Source organism: Cetorhinus maximus, chromosome 20 (genome assembly GCF_964194155.1).
Source record: "Cetorhinus maximus chromosome 20, sCetMax3.hap1.1, whole genome shotgun sequence".
Lineage (NCBI taxonomy): Eukaryota > Metazoa > Chordata > Chondrichthyes > Lamniformes > Cetorhinidae > Cetorhinus > Cetorhinus maximus.
The window spans coordinates 17747970-17765490 of record NC_135898.1 but is presented as its reverse complement, the minus strand read 5'-3'; the positions used below and the strand labels follow the sequence as shown (position 1 = coordinate 17765490).

The following is a 17521-nucleotide window of genomic DNA, read 5'->3' as shown; positions in this document are numbered from 1 at the left end:
TTGCTGCCTGGTGCCAGGTTTCAGGATATTTGATCAGGGCTGGAGAAGAACTTGCAATGGGAGGGGAAGGATCTAGTTGTCACGGTCCATGTAGGTACCAATGACATAGGTAGAACTAGGAAAGAGGTTCTGCATCCAGAGAATGAGGAGCTAGGCACTAAATTAAAAAGCAGAACCTCAAAGGTAATAATCTCTGGATTATTACCTGAACCACATGCAAATTGACATAGGGTCAACAAGATCAGAGAGATTAATGCGTGGCTCAAAGACTGATGCGGAAGAAGTGAGTTCCAATTTGTGGGGCACTGGCACCAGTATTGAGGAAAGTGGGGTCTGTACCGTTGGAATGGACTTCACTTGAACTATACTGGGACCAGGGTTCTAGCGATTCGTATAACTAGAGAAGTAGAAAGGGCTTTAAACTAATTTGAGGGGGAAAGGATCATGTAGAGGAAGATTGGGTAAATTAAAGGGAAATGACAAGGAAATAGATCAAGGTAGCAATAAAGGTAATGATAATCAGAGTATGGCAGGAAGGGATAATGATTGCAAACTTGAGAGTGTGCCAGCAGATAGGGACAGAGTTTACAAGAGCAGTAAAAAAATTGAATTAAAGGCTCTGTATCTGAATACCCACAGCATTTGCAATATAACAGATGAATTGTCAGCTCAAATAGAAATTCATACATATGACCTGATAGCCACTACAGAGGAAACCAAAGCTGGGACCTGAATATCCAAGGGTATGTGACATTCAGGAAGGACAGGAAGATGGAAAAAGGTGTTGGAGTAGCTCTGTTAAACATGACCTTGGTTCTAAAGATGACAATGTGGAATTAGTTTGGGTGGAACTAAGAAACAGCAAGGGGCAGAAAATATTGGTAGGAGTTGTTTATAAGCCACCATAACAGTGGTAATGTAAATCATAGTATAAATCAGGAAATTAGAGGTGCATGTTACAAGGGTAATACAGTACTCATGGGGGATTTCAATCTACATATTAACTAGGTAAACCTAATTAGTGCTAATGTTGTGGAGGATGAATTCTTGGAATATATGTGAGATGGTTTTCTGGAGCAGTATGATGAGGAACCAACTAGGAAACAGGTTATTTTATATCTAGTATTGTGCAATGAAAAAGGGTTAATTAATAATTGTATTGTAAAAGAGCCTTGAGGAAAGAATGATAGAATTTTACATAAAGTTTGAAAGTGATGTAGTTTAGTTAGAGGGTCTTAAGTCTAAGCAAAGGAAACTATTAAAGTATGAGGGGCAAATTGTCTATGGTGGATTGGGAAACTACATTAAAAGGTATTATGGTAGACAGACAATGGCTAATATTCAAAGAACTAATTAATTTTACAACAAAACTACATTCCTTTAATGTACAAAAACCCAGCAAGGAAAGTGTCCCAACCGTGGCTAACAAAATAAATCAAGGATTGTATTAGATCAAAGAAATAGCCACATAAAGTTGCCAAAAAAAAAATGGTAAGCCTGATGATAGGGAGCATTTTTAAATTCTGCAAAGGAGGGCTAAGAAAAACATTAAGAAATAGAATATGAAAGTAAACTAGCGAGAAACATAAAAACATACTGTAAAAGCTTGAAGAGGTATGTGAAAAGGAAAAGATTAGCAAAGACAAATGTGAGTCCATTACAAGCAGAGTCAAGATAATTTATAATGGAGAATAAGGAAATGACAGGGAAGCTAAACAAATACTTCTGGCAGAATTTTTCAGCCACCCTCCCCCCACCCCAGCGATGGGTTTAATTGTGGGCGCAGGGCGGGGTGGGGGGAGGTGGTTGGAGACTGCAGCAGGAGCTGACAAAACAGTTTCCTTCTGGCATAAACTGATGGTGGGAACTTGTGCTCCCGCCCGCTATGGTGGGTTGCCATTACCTATTAAGGCCATTAAAAAATTAATTAAAGTACTTAAGAATGCTGCCCGTCCAACCTTAAGGTTGGCAGGCAGGCAGGCAAAAAGCCCAAGTGGCCTTCGTGTTTTTCAGGAAACCTCATCCACGGGCGGGATGAGGTTTCCTGAAGCTTTTCTGAAATAAATAAATAAATTTTCCCAACTTTACAAATATGTCCCAACTCATGTGACACAGTCACTTGAGGGGACATGTTTGAATAAATTTTTAAATTGATTCTTTAATTATTTTCATTTCCATTCAATCTCCCTGAGGCAGCTCTGTGCCTCAGGGCTGGCCCCGACTCTCCCTCCTCCCCCCACCCACACAGATAGCGCTGAGCGCTACCGGCCGCGTATTATGCTGGGCGGGCCTTAATTGGCCTGCCTGTGTTAATTTGCGGCACGCAGCTGATCGCGGGCGGTGATCGGCGCCACACCTGCCCCCGCCTGCTCCCACCCAGCCCACCCACCCGCCATAGGAAAAATACAGGCCCTGGCCTTAAACCTTGAAAAAGTTACCTGAATATGGCAGTTACTGCCGTAGAAAGGGGCCATGCTCCTTCCTTCCCACAACTCTATTATGCCCACTGGGCTTACCCTGGAGATGCTACGCTGCCCATTTCTGCTTCAGCCAGGATGAAGAAATGTACAGTATCTTTGAGATGGTAAAAACTTTGTGGGCAGCATTGCCACCGACCAGAAGATCTAAGCCCTTGTCTTAGCAAAGTTTTCAGTAAAAGTTGCAAAAAAAAGGGAAGGGAAATACCTCCTGTTGAAAGATATATTGATTACAAATTATTTTTGCTTTCAAAATTCATTCTAACTAATCTGCAATTCAAATCTCTGTTAAAACGTATTGGGTTACCAAATAGAATTCAATATTAGTTCAGGCGGTGAGGGCAAAACATTTGCATGATTCAGAAGATAGACTGGCTCCACTTTTCTGAACTTTTGTTGAGGGTGTAGTTGTAGATACAGTAAAGGAGATTTGCCAGATGTACAGAATGTTTTGAATTACTTGGTTATCTGCACATCTCAAACTATATCTTAAAGGATACACAAAAATATACCAGTGAGGATCAAGTATTTTCAGCAAGGAGTACATTGAGCAGCCTGTTTTCTTTATTGTAAAAGTAGTTGCCAAGCTGAACGATAAAGTTAATCACATCAAAATGATTTTTGTGCAATGGATAATATGACAAAAATGATACACCTCTTACTCTCCAAACATAAAAAGTATGTCAAACTGTATTTCATAGAGATATTACCTGCTTTATCGTATTTTCCATTTCAGTTACTAAACTATTACAGAATCAAAGAATTGTTATGGTGCAGAAGGAGGCCATTTGGCCCATCATGTCTGCATTGGCTTTCCAAGTGAGCAACTCACCTAGTACCATTCTCCCCATTTCTCCCCGTAACCCTTCACATTCTTTTTTTTTCAAATAACAGTCTAATTCCCTTTTGAATGCTTCAATTGAACCTCTCTCCACCACACTCTCAGGCAGAGCATTCCAGACTTTAACCACTTGTTGCATGAAAAAGTTGTTCCTCATCTCACTATTGCTTCTTTTACTAATTATTTTAAATCTGTATTCTCTCGTTTTCGATCCTTTCACAAGTGGGAACAATTTTTCTCTGTCCACTCGGTCCAGACCCCTCATGATTTTGAATCCTCTATCAACCTCCTCTCAGCCTCTTTTCTCTAAGGAAAACAGTCCTAACTTCTCCAATCTATCTTCATAACTAAAATTCCTCATCGCAAGAACCATTCTCGTGAATCTTTTTTGCACTCTCTCCAATGTTACCTAAAGCATTCTTTCCTAATGTGTGGCACCCAGAACTGGACACAATATTCCAGCTGAGGCTGATGTAATGACTTATACAAGTTCAACATAAACTCCTTGCTCTTGTATTCTATGATTCTATTAATAAAGCCCAGGATACTGTATGCTTAATGAACTGCGCTCTTAACCTGTCCTTCCACCTTCAATGACTTATGCGCTTATACACCCAGGTCCCTCTGCTCCTGCCCCCCTATAGAATTGTACCCCCTATTTTATACTGTCACTCCATGTTCGTTCTACCAAAATTAATCACTTCATATTTCTCTGCATTGAACATCAAATGCCATCTGTCTGCCCATTCCACCAACTTGTCTATATCCTTTTGAAGTTCTACACTATCGTCCCCACAGTTCACAATGCATCCAAATTTTGTATCATGCCAAACTTTGAAATTGTGCCCTCTACACCAAGATCTAGGTCATTAATATATATTTGGAAAAGCAAAGGTCCCAACACTGACCCCTGGGGAATTCCATTACAAACCATCCTCTAGCCCGAAAAACATCCATTAATCACTATTCTCTGTTTCCTGCGGCTCAGCCAATTCCGTATCCATGTTATTACTGTCCCTTGATTGCATGAGTTCTAGCTTTGCTCACAAGTCTGATGTGTGGCACTGTATCAATTGCTTTTTGGAAGTCCATGTACACCGTATCAACAGCATTGCCATCATCAACCCTCTGTTACCTTTTCAAAGAAACTCCAGCAAGTTAGTTAAACCTGCTTTTCCCTTAAGGAATACATGCTGCTTTCTTTAATTAGCCCGCATTTGTCCATGTGACTATCAACTTTGGCCAGAATCGTCCGCTCCCAATGATGGTGGGTGGGGGGGGGAGGAGAATTTGGTGGGGGGTGCAGAAATCGGTTTCACACCAACTTGAAATCACATCGAGATGATCGAGTGACGTTCGCCACGGCGGATCATGAATCCCGCTGGAGGCCAGCATGAATCTGATTTGCATCTTGCTAATGGGATGCAAAGTAAGGCCCAACAGGAATTGTACCCCCACACCAGATTTACCATTACGCTGGCAGGAAAACACGCCATCCCTGAACACATCTGGACAAGCGTAATGTGCAGAAGTCGGGACTTACCTCAAGGGCCTTGTTCAGATCGTAGACATCCGAGGAGAAGAAGATGCTGGAGCCCTACAGCTACCAGACTCTGCATCGCATTCTGGGTGGATCCTCATGCACATGGCTCCACCACGAATCAGCTCTCAGAAGCTGGGAGGTCTCCAAGCAGCAGCTTTGAATTCATGGAGGCTCAGACCTTCATGGATTTCGCATTGGGTTCGCACCATCTTCCATGGTCTCCTTTCATGCTTTGGGCCTGCTTCGGAACACTATGGACTTGCCGTGGGCTGCTACGCATGACCGGCGAAGGTGGGGGGAGAGGAAGGTCTAGGTGTGATTGGGGGAGGAAGGCTTACCTGGGGGGGGGTGGGGGCGGAGGTCATGGGTGGTATGAGGCTGAAATGGAGGGAACGAAGGTGTCAAGGTGGGGTGAGTTGGGAGGTGGGGAGGGTGAATGAAAGTGTCGGGGGGGGTCAGATTAGGGGGGAAACAAAGGTGTCAGGGGGGTGAGAGGTTGGGAGGGGAAGGAGGGGGGGAGGGAGTACAGGGGGGAGGAGGGAGTACGGGGGAGGAGGGAATACAGGGGGAGGAGGGACTATGGGGGGATGAAGGAGTAGGGATTGAAGAAGGTGTAAGGGTGGAGGCATGTCCAGGTGAACATGCAAGGGATGGCTCAGTGGAGTCAGTGAATGCCTCCTGGGGAGTGAACTCAGGCTAGGTGTGGTAGGAGGGAATGGTGAGTGTGGGAGGACCCTGGGGGTGGAAAGGAGGATGTTGGGGAGGTCAATGTGGATGGGGCTGGGATTTTCAGGCAGGTAGGGAACGTGCACGTTCACCTGGACATCCTGGAAATGACAAGGGTTCGGGCTATAATATAATGGTGGGGAGGTGAATGTTGATGCCAGTGGAGTGGACTGTGATGGGGGAGAGGATAAGTGTGACTGGGGGAGGGGAAAGGACAGGAGAGCTGATCAAAAACTTAACAACTACCTTGTTTTTCAAATCAAAAGTGAGCGGAGCCTTGTGTTGGACGGGCACAGGTGCTGCATGGGAGTGCAATCAGTGGGTGTGCAGAGATGGAGGTCCGCTTAGATGGACAACTGAAAGAGAACCCCAGGAGGCAACATTGAAAATGCTCAGGACATTGAATGTGATGGATGAAGGTTGCACATGCGTGGGAGAATGCTTGCACGAGGCTCCGCAAAACCCTGCCACACACACACTTCTTCCTCCAGAATCACTTGAGGTCCGGTTGCGTGCAGCTGAACTGCTAGTGGTGGCAGATGCAGGAGAAGAACTGGCGAAGCACGTAAATGAACCCGAAAGACAACATTACACGTTACTTCATGAAAGTGAAATTATTTTCAGATTGTAAAGTGACAAAATGTGTTTACTGGTGCAATCACTTGCGATCAGAATTTCTTAAGTTTTCTAGGCCTACCACTTCTTCTGTTTTCTAGGCCTACCACTTCTTCTAGATGCTGCCCTGACATCCGCAGCAGAGATGGAGACAGCCTGTCTAATGGTTGGCCTTGTTGTCTCTGATGACTTCGGCATGTGTCCTCTGGAGAGCCAAGTCTTGAGGGCCCCAGCTTGCTTTGGCTGTCCTCCTGTCGGCCAGCTGCTACCTCTGAGGGGCTCACAGGCAAAGAGGACTCAAAAGGAGTAGACAGCCTCTGAGATTCCTGAGTGGATGACCCAGGTCTGTCCAGCTACTGCTCCTACTCCTTTCAAGTTCCCGAGGGTCCCAGCCTAACTCTTTGAGGGGAGGGAGAACCTGGAGGGACGCTGAGGTGCCCAATTTCCCCCTTGCGTTGCCACTGCAGGAACTCACCCATAGCTACTGCAATGGAGTGCAGGTCTGCGCACATATCTGCGTTTTGCTGGACCAGGGTCTCCATGGCATCCGCCATTGTTCCCATGGAGACTTCCAAACGCGCACATGTGGGCACCACTTCGGCAGAGAGCAGGCGGATGTACTCCTCCGACTTGTGTGCCACTCTGTTGAGGGCTTCCAACAGCTCTGCGTGATGTTCCCCCACCTTCTGCCAACACTCCACAATGATTTGGAAGGCCGAATCCAGATGCTCGTCACCTGACCTGGGCCTCATAGATGCCTCTTCCCCAGCAGTCCTCCGAGTGCTGGAGAGCTCAGCTAAACCTGCCTCCTCCTGCTGCAGATGCATGTCCGTGCAGTGACGGGGTGAGGACGCAAGCTCCAGAGGATATGAGCTTGATGGAGATGTGAGGGTCTGTGTGAGAGTTAGTGGTGTTGTCCTTTGAGGTGTGAGATCCCTGTGGATATGTGATGGGTTTGGGAGTATGTGTTGAGAGTGATGATGTGGTTGACTTACCCTGGCGGAACGGATAAGATTCATCCTCTGCCTGCATTAGATGACTGACCTCCTCTGTGCTCCGTTGGCACTGACCACCACTGCCACCGCCTCCCAGGTCAGATTGATGACTCTGGTGGACCTCCTGCAGCCAGAGCAAAGTAGAGGACATCACAGTGGTCTTCCACTGCATCCAGCAGGTGCCCCAGAGAGGTGACACTAAATTTGGGGGCTTTTGGGGCCATCTGTCACCTGGGGCAGTCCTGGTCTGTAGACATGGAGTAAGTTGCACTTCGGTACGCTTAAAATATGGCGCCTGAAGTGAGGAAGCATTGAAGTCATGGCGCGGTGGTCAAATCCGAGCCCACCCGTCAGCAATCCGGCATGTTTCCCATGAATGCATTATTAATGAAGGCAGGACATGCCGGGACGGGGACGATACAGCGCAAAAGTCAGCCATTGCGGCTGGCGGGTAAAATGTCTTTTTTCATGCCCGCTGCCGCACTTAATACAAATCTGGGATGATTCCGCCCTTTGTCCCAAATTATTGTTTCTGCAAGATTCCCCACCACTGAAAATATACTGACTGGCCTGTAGTTGCTGGGCTTATCCTTATACCCTTTTGTTGAACAAAGATGTAACATTTGCAATTCTACAGTCCTCTGCCACTACCCGAGTCTAAGGAAGACTGAAAAATTATGGCCAGTGTCTCTGCAATTTCCATTCTAACTTCTTACAGTATCCTTGGGTGCATTTCATCCGGTCCTGGTGGCTTATCAATTTTAAGTACAGATAGCCTATCTAATACCTCCTCCTTTTCAATTTTAAACCCTTCCAGTGCCAAAATTACCTCATCTTTTACCACAGCCTGGGTAGCATCTTCTTCCTTGGTAAAGACAGGTGCAAAGTATTCATTTAATACCTCAGCTACACCTCTTTCCCCAATGTGTAAATTCACCTTTTGGTCCCTCATCACCACTCCTTTTACCACCCTTTTGCTATTTATATGCCTATAGAAGACTTTGGGATTCCCTTTTATTTTAGCTGCCAGTCTCTTTTCATACTCCTCCTTTGCTTCTCTTATTTGGTTCTTCACCTCCATTCTGAACCTTCTATATTCAGCCTGGATATCAATTGTAGTTTTTACCTGACACCTGTCATAAGCATACTTCTTCTTTATCTTAATTTCTATCTCCTTTGTCATCCAAGTGCTCTAGATTTGTTTGATCTACCTTTCCCTTTCGAGGGAACTTATCTTGACTGTGCCCGAATTAGCTCTTCTTTGAAGGTAGCCCATTGATCAACTTCCGTTTTTCCTGCCAACCTTTGACTCCAGTTTATTCAGCCCAGATCTGCTGTTATCACATTGATGTTGGTTTTCCTCCAGTTAATTTCACTGTCCCCTTCATCCCAGACTCAGAAAGACCCCTATTTCACCACTGGTACACTTGCAGGTTGATTTCTGTATTTAGGTGGACAACCAGCAGAGTGTTCCAGCCAGCCATTCTGGTGATGAAGAGATCTTTGCCCTTGCCCTAACTGTATTCTACTAGTGAGTTGCAGAGAGAAAACTGGCGTCCTAAGGCAGTTTGTCAGTTTTGGCCCAGAGGATACTTGCTTGAGCAAATGTTGCACAAATATGACAATCAGGATTGGATGTACGCCTGGATTTGCATTTTGAATGCAGGCCTACTGCCTGCCATGGGAGCCACTTTGACTGCTCAGCAATAATGGAAGATTGCAGTGGCCACAGCAATTTGGTGTTAGGCCTTTGCCCATCAAATTTGAAGCACTGCTGCCCAAAGCTTGAGGCTTGAAAATTCACTTCCTACATTCTTACGTAAATTGTCCTTTTGGACACTGTCAGTTTATTTTCAGTTCTGACATTTATACGCATTATTTTCACAGCATTTTCAATACTCCCAATTCTCAAGAGTGCCAACATAATGTCAGCATGAGCCTTAATAGGAACATAGGAATTACTAGATAAAGAAATACCCAGTTCATCTTCTTCCTTCCTTGGAGTTGTGGATTCATTGGTGTGACAATTTTATTGTGTGAAACTGTTGACTAATCAAGGTGATCAATCTCTACCAATTGATCTACAACAGACCTACAAATGCTTGAGATTGGACAACCTTGGGAATCACAGGTCCAAAATCACCGTTTCCCTCTCAAGCATGCTGCATTTACTACATTTCATGTCTCAAATAGCTCTGAAATGTTAATTTCTGAAAGAACTATCTAATTTGTTAGAATGAGTTAACACTAACTGCTTCCATTGCCTCCCTGGGAGTTTTTTTTCCTCCCAGAGAATGACCACTTGCTCACTAAAATATTATTTTCACAGATTAGTACATTTACACCCTCCCTCTCCCACCGACCCCACCAACCCCAGTCCTCCAACCTTTAAGCGCTTGTTGAATCCTCTGATTTTACTGTTCTGCAGAGGGTGAAATAGCTTGTCATGGTTTACAGTATCCAGTCCCTTTAAAATCTTATAAACAGCAATCATATCACCTCTTAGCCTATTTTCCAGGGAGAACATAGCCAATTTACATTATCGCTCCTTTAATCTAATTCCTCCGTCCCCTCAATCAGTCTTTTCTGTGTCCTTTCTAAAGCTGCTATATCATGTTTATGCTGCAGCAATCAGAACATAACAAACTTCTAACTGAGATTGCACAATGAATTGTAGAGTCGTAGCATCACCTCAGGAGTTCAGCTCAACATGTTGCCACAGCTTTAATTTAATCTCTGTCAGGACACCCAGATCTCTCTTATTTTCTATGCACATTATTTTCTTTCTACTTAAGTAATAGTTCTTTCTTGGATGGTTTTGGCCCCATAATGAAGCAGAATATTTCAAATATTTCATAACTCTGATTTTAAATGTTACCATCTTCACAAGAAACAATTTGATAAATTTTGTTTTCATTTTTTTACAAACAATGAGGTGTCACTCTGCGATTTATGCATTACAATTTCATTGATTTGGGCACTATTTTTATAAAGTATGTGATACACAATGGTGGGTAAGCGCAAATATTTTCTCCTCATCTACCACTGTGAACTGTTTGTGATATACAACATGCAAAATTAATACATCATTAACAAGCCCATGAATGTTAGCAATGTTGTAATGGAGACATAAAAATATGCCCTCAATCACTGAACACCCAATAATCAGTATGTTCCAGAGATGGCTGCTTAGCACGTAGTCACTGAAGAAATTATGGACTGAAAAGAGTTAATCTGGCAGATGTATTATTGGAGGGAGACCAAGAGTCATACAGTCAACTCTCATATGTCAATCAGTAATACAGATAAAAACTAAGACCAAAGGAAAATCATAAAATGTATTGAATGTCATTATTGCAGCCGACCCTTTTGTCATATTATGTAGAAATCCTTGAAGTGAGAAAGGAAAAACCATGCATGCTAAAACATGCCAAGGTTTGTGATTGGCAGCGAGACTGTACGTATGTGTGAGGCATGTTGGGTGGATTCCTTTAGCATCAGCTGTTCAGCATTCGGAGATTACATCAGAGAGACCACTGAGAAGCTCTTTTTTTTAAAGAGGGATTGTCGTTCACCTCCTCACGTCAGTAGCTACGGCACAATATCAGTTAAGCGCAGCGCTCATAGCAACACTCCTACTGGAGTTCCCACAGGGAGGAACCAGTTTTTTTCAAAAGGGCAGAGCCTCTATTTCATATTCACAGGCCCTTTAAACACGCCTTTTTTTCAGAGGCTTTTAAAGATCCACAATCAAAGCAAACATGAACACTTCGGGAGGCAAACTACAGGCTGAGAAAAAAATACTACCACTTTCAAAGATGATAAGGCCACTGTACTCGTTAAGCACGACAAGGAATTAACAGAATATGTTCTGTTTTATTCCCTTTTTTATTTCTTTCACACACAGGCCTAATCGTACTGAGAAGCACTTTTTGTTTGGACTATGTACGTGCGCTGTGTGACAGGGATAATGGCCCCTACAGCTGTTAGGATGGGGGTGGGGGAGGTGTATGTAGGCTGAATAACTAACCATATCACTGCTTCCTGCTTTATGCTCTCAGTTGTGGTATCACATTTACCCAGGACTCTACATGGTTCAGCTTCCTTTCAGTCCTTCATTTTGTAATTCTTTTTTAGTGGACTTGTAATATGTAAGTATGCTTTGCTTACCTTTTATTAGGATAATGTTTGTTTTGTCTCTCATTGTCGGAAATAGAAAATTAGTGCTAAAACCTGTTTTACTGGTGCTTTCACTGAAACCACAGAAGATTTAAATGTTTGCCATGTTGAGAGCCGTATGTTTCTGCTTGTCATGTCTTGAATTTGCTGGTAATCTTTAGAAGCTGCACTTTAATATTCGGCAGATGGCTTGAAATGCAGTTACATTGCTTAATGTGGAGTTTGAATTCTTGTGAATACTGCCTTAATGTTTTTAACATTTACTGTAACACAGGATTAATAGAAAGCTTTTAAAAATAAATGTCTTTGGAATGAGAGCTTTTTTCCAATCTGTTTGCTGTATTTGTTGAGCTATCTGACCAAAGTTATGTTTCCAAAATATCTAATAGTTTTGTTGAGCTGCAACCTACAAGTAATGCTGGGTATCCTTGGTGTGCTTCAACTCTCCTAAAGTGTGTCACAACCACTGAAATATTAACCCTCTAAGCATGATATAAACAATTTTCTTAATTCTACTGAAATGTGACACAGTTATTGACCATATTTAACTCAGCAGTTTATTGTATGTTGTTAATAGCAAAGCTGGTTTGTTGAAAGTACATAAAGCTGATGGCATTATTAAGTTTTTTGTACTTATTAAAATAATGGAGTCTTAATTTTTATCTAGTTTGTTATTTCTGTGTACTAATGTCTATAAAGAGGTTTGCTGGTGTTTCATTAATAAGATAAAGTGTATGCAGCCTTAATTGAAGAGGATAAAAGTAGGGGAGTTATAAGCTTATGCAATGTCTTCTTTTGCCATTTGATGAAACAAAGGAACTGGAGTAAGAGATGATCATCTGTCGAACACACTCAAGTACTATAGATTCAAGCACTGAGAATCTTATTCTGATTAGTCTGGGATACAGTTGAACAATGATGGTTTATGTCTAAGAATACTGATGTTTTATGAGATACTCCTGCTGAAGCTGCTGCAAAGGCAATCAGAAATCTGACCTGCTCTCATTGTCAAAGGCACAGGAGTGGCTTTCTGTGCCTGCTAATCGTTCGATTTTGTGGAAGACAGTAAGAATATAGCCAGGCTTGTGCTTAGTCAGATGGAAAAAGAAGTGGCGGGGCAGGCAAAAATGGGACAGGCCAACAGGGACCTCTGCTGTGTCCACAGCACCAGCCGCAATGAATCCTTTGTCTGGGAAGCAGCAGCGGGGTCATTCATCTGTTCCCAAGGCTGTTGACAGAGACACAATATGGAGATTAGGTTGGAGAATGCCACCACTGATACTTTTTATGTCATAAATCTATTCAAAAATGATGGAATTTTGTCCTCAGAAAAAGATAATTACACAGATTTTGCACAAAAATTGCAATATTGGCTATATAAGTCAGTGCTTGAACTTTTGGTTTGGTTTGTTTTTCAGTTGACTTAGTGATTCAATGCTTCTTTTTTATAAGCAAGTAGAATAATGTTGTTAATCCTAGTCATTTAATAAAGTGAAAGAAAAAATAAACTAAAATAAACCAAACTAGCTGCTATGAACAAGTAACACTTATGCCTAAACCATTTTGGAGGGGGTGCAGTTATGTTGCTCCACAAAAACTTAAAAAGAAAAAAAAATTGCCTACCATTTTCATAGCATTTGTGATGCCTGTTATACTCAGGGTAATCCAATTTCTCAGATGGGGCCTGAAACAGACTTTAGGCACCTTATTAACTTGACAAAGGTGCCTAACACCTGTTTTAGACAGCCACCAGGATGTCTGAAAAAACATCTCAAACAATTTGAGGGACAGATCTATTTATTACCTTGGGGTAAAGGAGATAGCAACATTAAATCAATTTTGGGCTATGCTTTATGTCTGAAAAATTGGCACAATGAGGTTCCAATTTCTACCTCTTTCACTTTGCTCAAGTAGGCAACATGATTTTTCTTCACTACTGTTAAATGCCAGACCGGACGTCTGATGTGTGCATTCCATAGTGTGACACCAACCACAGAAGGTCATGTGCTGTTCATTGTGTTATGCTAATACTGTTTTGCCTTGTTGGTGAACTGGGGATACCCTGAGGATACCCTCCAGCGTGTTATGTGGCACAACTACTGTGCTAAATGGGATAGATTCAGAACAGATCTAGCAGCTCAAAACTGGGCATCTATGAGACGCTGTGGGCCATCAGCAGCAGCATAACTGTATTCGACCGCAATCTTTAACCTCATGCCTGGCATATCCTTCACTTTACCATTACTATCAAACCAAGGGATCAACTTTGGTTCAATGAATAGTGCAGGAGGGAATGCCAGGAACAGCACCAGGTATACCTAAAAATGAGGTGTCAACATGATGAAACTACAACATAGAACTGACTACTTGTATGCTAAACAGCAGAAACAGCATGCGATGGACAGAGCACAGTGATCCCATAACTGATGGATCTTAAATCTGGAGTCAGGCAGGGCTGTCCTCTCTCGCCTGTCCTTTTCGTGTGCTGCATAGAACCCTTTGCCGAGTCCATCAGGAAGGATCCGGGCATAAGAGGAGTGACGATCCCAGGCAGTGGAGGCACTCAGGTAAAAGCCTCCCTGTACATGGACGACGTCGCCGTCTTCTGCTCGGATCCGCTGTCGGTGCGCAGACTGATGCACGTCTGCGACCAGTTCGAACTGGCCTCGGGAGCCAAGGTAAATCGTGGGAAGAGCGAGGCCATGTTCTTTGGGAACTGGGCTGACCGATCCTTTGTCCCCTTCACTGTCAGGGCTGACGGCCTGAAGGTGCTGGGGATATGGTTCGGAGGGACCGGGGCATGCGTTAGAAACTGGAAGGAGCGAGTTGGTATGGTGAAAAGGAAACTGGGCATGTGGGAGCGACGCTCCCTCTCCATTGCGGGTAAGAACCTGGTCATCAGGTGTGAGGTACTCTCGCTGTTGCTGTACGTGGCGCAGGTCTGGCCCATTCCAGACTCCTGCGCGATGGCGATCACTCGAGCCATCTTCCGCTTTATCTGGAGGTCGAAAATGGATCGTGTCCGCAGGGACGCGATGTACAAGCCTCTAGATAAAGGGGGAAAAAACGTGCCCAACATCGCCCTCATACTGATGGCCACCTTTGTGTGTGGCTGCATCAAGCGGTGCGTAGACCCTCAGTACGCAAACACCAAGTGTCACTACGTGCTGAGGTTCTACCTGTCCCCGGTGTTGCGAAGGATGGGTCTGGCCACGCTGCCGCGGAACGCTCCAAGTAGTTGGACCGTGCCGTACCACCTGTCCCTGGTGGAAAAATTTATGCAGAAAAACACCTTTGACCACAAGCCCATCAGGCAGTGGTCAGCACGTAACGTCCTAGAGGCCCTGAGGGATAAGGAGAGGGTGGACCCTGTGGGATGGTTCCCCGAGCAGACTGTCAAAGTCATTTGGCAGAATGCCTCATCGCCAGAACTTTCCAACAAGCACCAAGACGTAGCTTGGCTGGTGGTGAGAAAGGCCCTCCCCGTCAGATCCTTCCTACACGCCAGGAAGCTCACCCCCTCTGCACGTTGCCCTCGAGGTGGCTGCGGTGGGGAAGAGACCGTTGTTCACCTCCTTGTGGATTGTGCCTTTGCAAAGAAAGTCTGGAGAGAGATGCAGTGGTTGCTGTCGAGGTTCATCCCGAGCAGTTCTGTGACACAGGACTCTGTGCTCTACGGGCTGTTCCCAGGGACACACACCGAGACAAACATCAACTGCAGCTGGAGGATCATCAACTCGGTGAAAGAGGCGCTTTGGTCTGCCCGAAACTTGTTGGTCTTCCAGCACAAAGAGTTGTCCCCGACCGATTGTTGCGGACTGGCACAATCCAAAGTCCAGGACTACGTGCTGAGGGACGCACTAAAGCTTGGGGCAGCTGCCGCAAAGGCGCAATGGGGAAGGGTCGCTGTCTAAGACCTTTCTACCACAGCGCACCGAGAGACTGGGAACTGTTTAGAGCCCCTCGGGCTGTACAGATCAAAATGAAAGGCTGTAAATGATTGTAATATTGTTTGTACTGATGCACCTGGTGATACATTTTGTAAAAGTTTAACCTGGATTGTACCCTTGTAATGTTGTTTTTGAAATGGTTTGGAATGTGATTGAAGATATTTTATGAATAAAGTATATTTTTACAAAAAAAAAAAAAAAAAATAACTGATGGATCAGATTAAAGCTCTGCAGTCCTGCCACAGTCTTGAATGTTGGTGGACAATTAAACAACTAACCAGAGGAGGAGGAGACAAATATCCCCATCCTTCTAGATGGGAAAACCCAGTACTTCAGTGCAAAAAAGAAGGCTGAAACATTTGCATCTTCAGCAAATCTTCAGCCAGAAGTGCCGAGTGGATGATCCACCTTGGCCTCCTCTTGAGGTCCCAGCATTGCAGATGCCAGTCTTTGGACAATTCAATTCACTCCACCTGATATCAAGAAACGGATGAAGGTGCTGGTTACTGCAAAGGTTGTGGGCTGTGACAACATTCCAGCAATAGTACTGAAGACTTATGCTCCAGAACTAGCTGTGACCCTGGCCAAGCTGTTCCAGTACAGCTACAACACTGGCATCTATCTGACAATGTGGAAAATTGCCAGTATGTCCTGTCAACAAAAAGCAGGACAAATCCAATGCAGCCAATTACCACATAATTAGCCTGCTCTCGATCATCATCAAAGTGATGGAAGGTGTCATTGACAGTGTTTGATCCAAACATGCAGAAAAGAGCTGAACTCAAGAGACAAGGTTAAAATGACTGCCGTTGATATCAACACAACATTTGACTGAGTATAGGATCAAGGAGCCCTAAAAAATTGAAATCAATGGGAAACACAAGGAAAACTGTCCACTGGATGGAGTCATACCTAGCACAAAGGAACATGGTTGTGGTTGTTGGAGGTCAATCATCTTAGCTTCAGGACATCACTGTAGGAGTTCCTCAGGGTAGTGTCCTAGCCCCAACCAACCTCAGCTGCTTCATCAGTGATCTTCCCTCCATCATAAGGTCAGATGCGGGGATGTTCGCTGATGATTGCAGAACGTTCAGTACCATTTGCAACTCCTCAGATACTGAAGCAATCCATGCCAATATGCAGCAAAACCTGGACACCATTCAGGCTTGGGCTGAAAAAGTGGCAAGTAACATTCATGCCACACAAGTGTCAGGCAATGACCATCTCCAACAAAAGAGAATCTAACCATCTCCCCATGACATTCAATGGCATTACCATCACTGAATTCCCCACTATCAACATCCCGAGGGTTACCATTGACCAGAAACTGAACTGAAATGGCTATGTAGATACTGTGGCTATAACAGCAGGTCCAGGAATGAGACTGATCGAAGACAAAAATGTAAGAAAATTAGTGGGCCTAAGACAGAAAGGTCTGAAAAATGTTTTATGGCAAGGAATCAGTAATTATAGCACTTCCATGATCTGTAGTGAATGTAAATGCTTCTAGGCCACTTCAGATGGGTGGAATTATTAGACTTCAAGTGCATAGAACCATAATTTTTCCTTTGTTTATCTTCTATTACCGTCAAGACTGTGGACCGATGCATTTGTATAAAGTCACCAAAGTGACCTCGGCATTTCAACTTTGCAGCATTGAGTGCAGTTCGTACATATAATACAGGGTGAAATAAACACTAACACGAGGACATGACCTATTTATATCTGTCCATCATGCGCATGAATGATGGCTAAAGGAGTTGAAACTTAAATTTTCATAATTGAAGAAGAAATATATGGTGTTGTGTGGGTTTGGACTCCAATTGTTTAACCTGATATATGTTTATTTTAAATTTTGATATATTCTGATGAGATTGGTAAAATACTTGGGAGTAATTTGATGTCAGCAAAATGGATGCCAACAGTGGGGACATTTTTGGGTGTAAATTTCCAATTGTGTCCACGGAAGAAACTCCAGGCCACGATCTAACACTGAATTCAATTTACTTTGTAGCTCAGCTTAGACAATTGAATATACTCGATGGGCCGAACAGCATCCTTCTGTGCCACAAATGACTCTATGGGGCGTTTTTTAAGACGCTCTGCTGGTGTAATTGAAGGTGGGGGCATGTAAAATAAAGTGTGTTGTCAGCATGCCACCTTCCTGCCCACCCCCCCCACCCCCAACCTGTCCC

The 17521-nt window shown here is 43.9% G+C and overlaps 1 protein-coding gene across 8 annotated transcripts in view; it reads left to right on the top strand.

The window, feature by feature from the left end:
- tet3 (tet methylcytosine dioxygenase 3) overlaps positions 1–17521 on the top strand; it is a 541392-nt gene that overhangs the window by 255488 nt on the left and 268383 nt on the right. Inside the window, exon 1 of one of the 8 annotated variants that reach the window (XM_078565655.1) lies at positions 10865–11348. The exons of the other annotated variants lie outside the window; for them this stretch is intronic. The gene's annotated coding sequence lies outside the window, so the exon portion shown is untranslated. Of the gene's footprint in view, positions 1–10864; positions 11349–17521 lie in introns of those variants that run through there. 8 annotated transcript variants of the gene reach the window in all.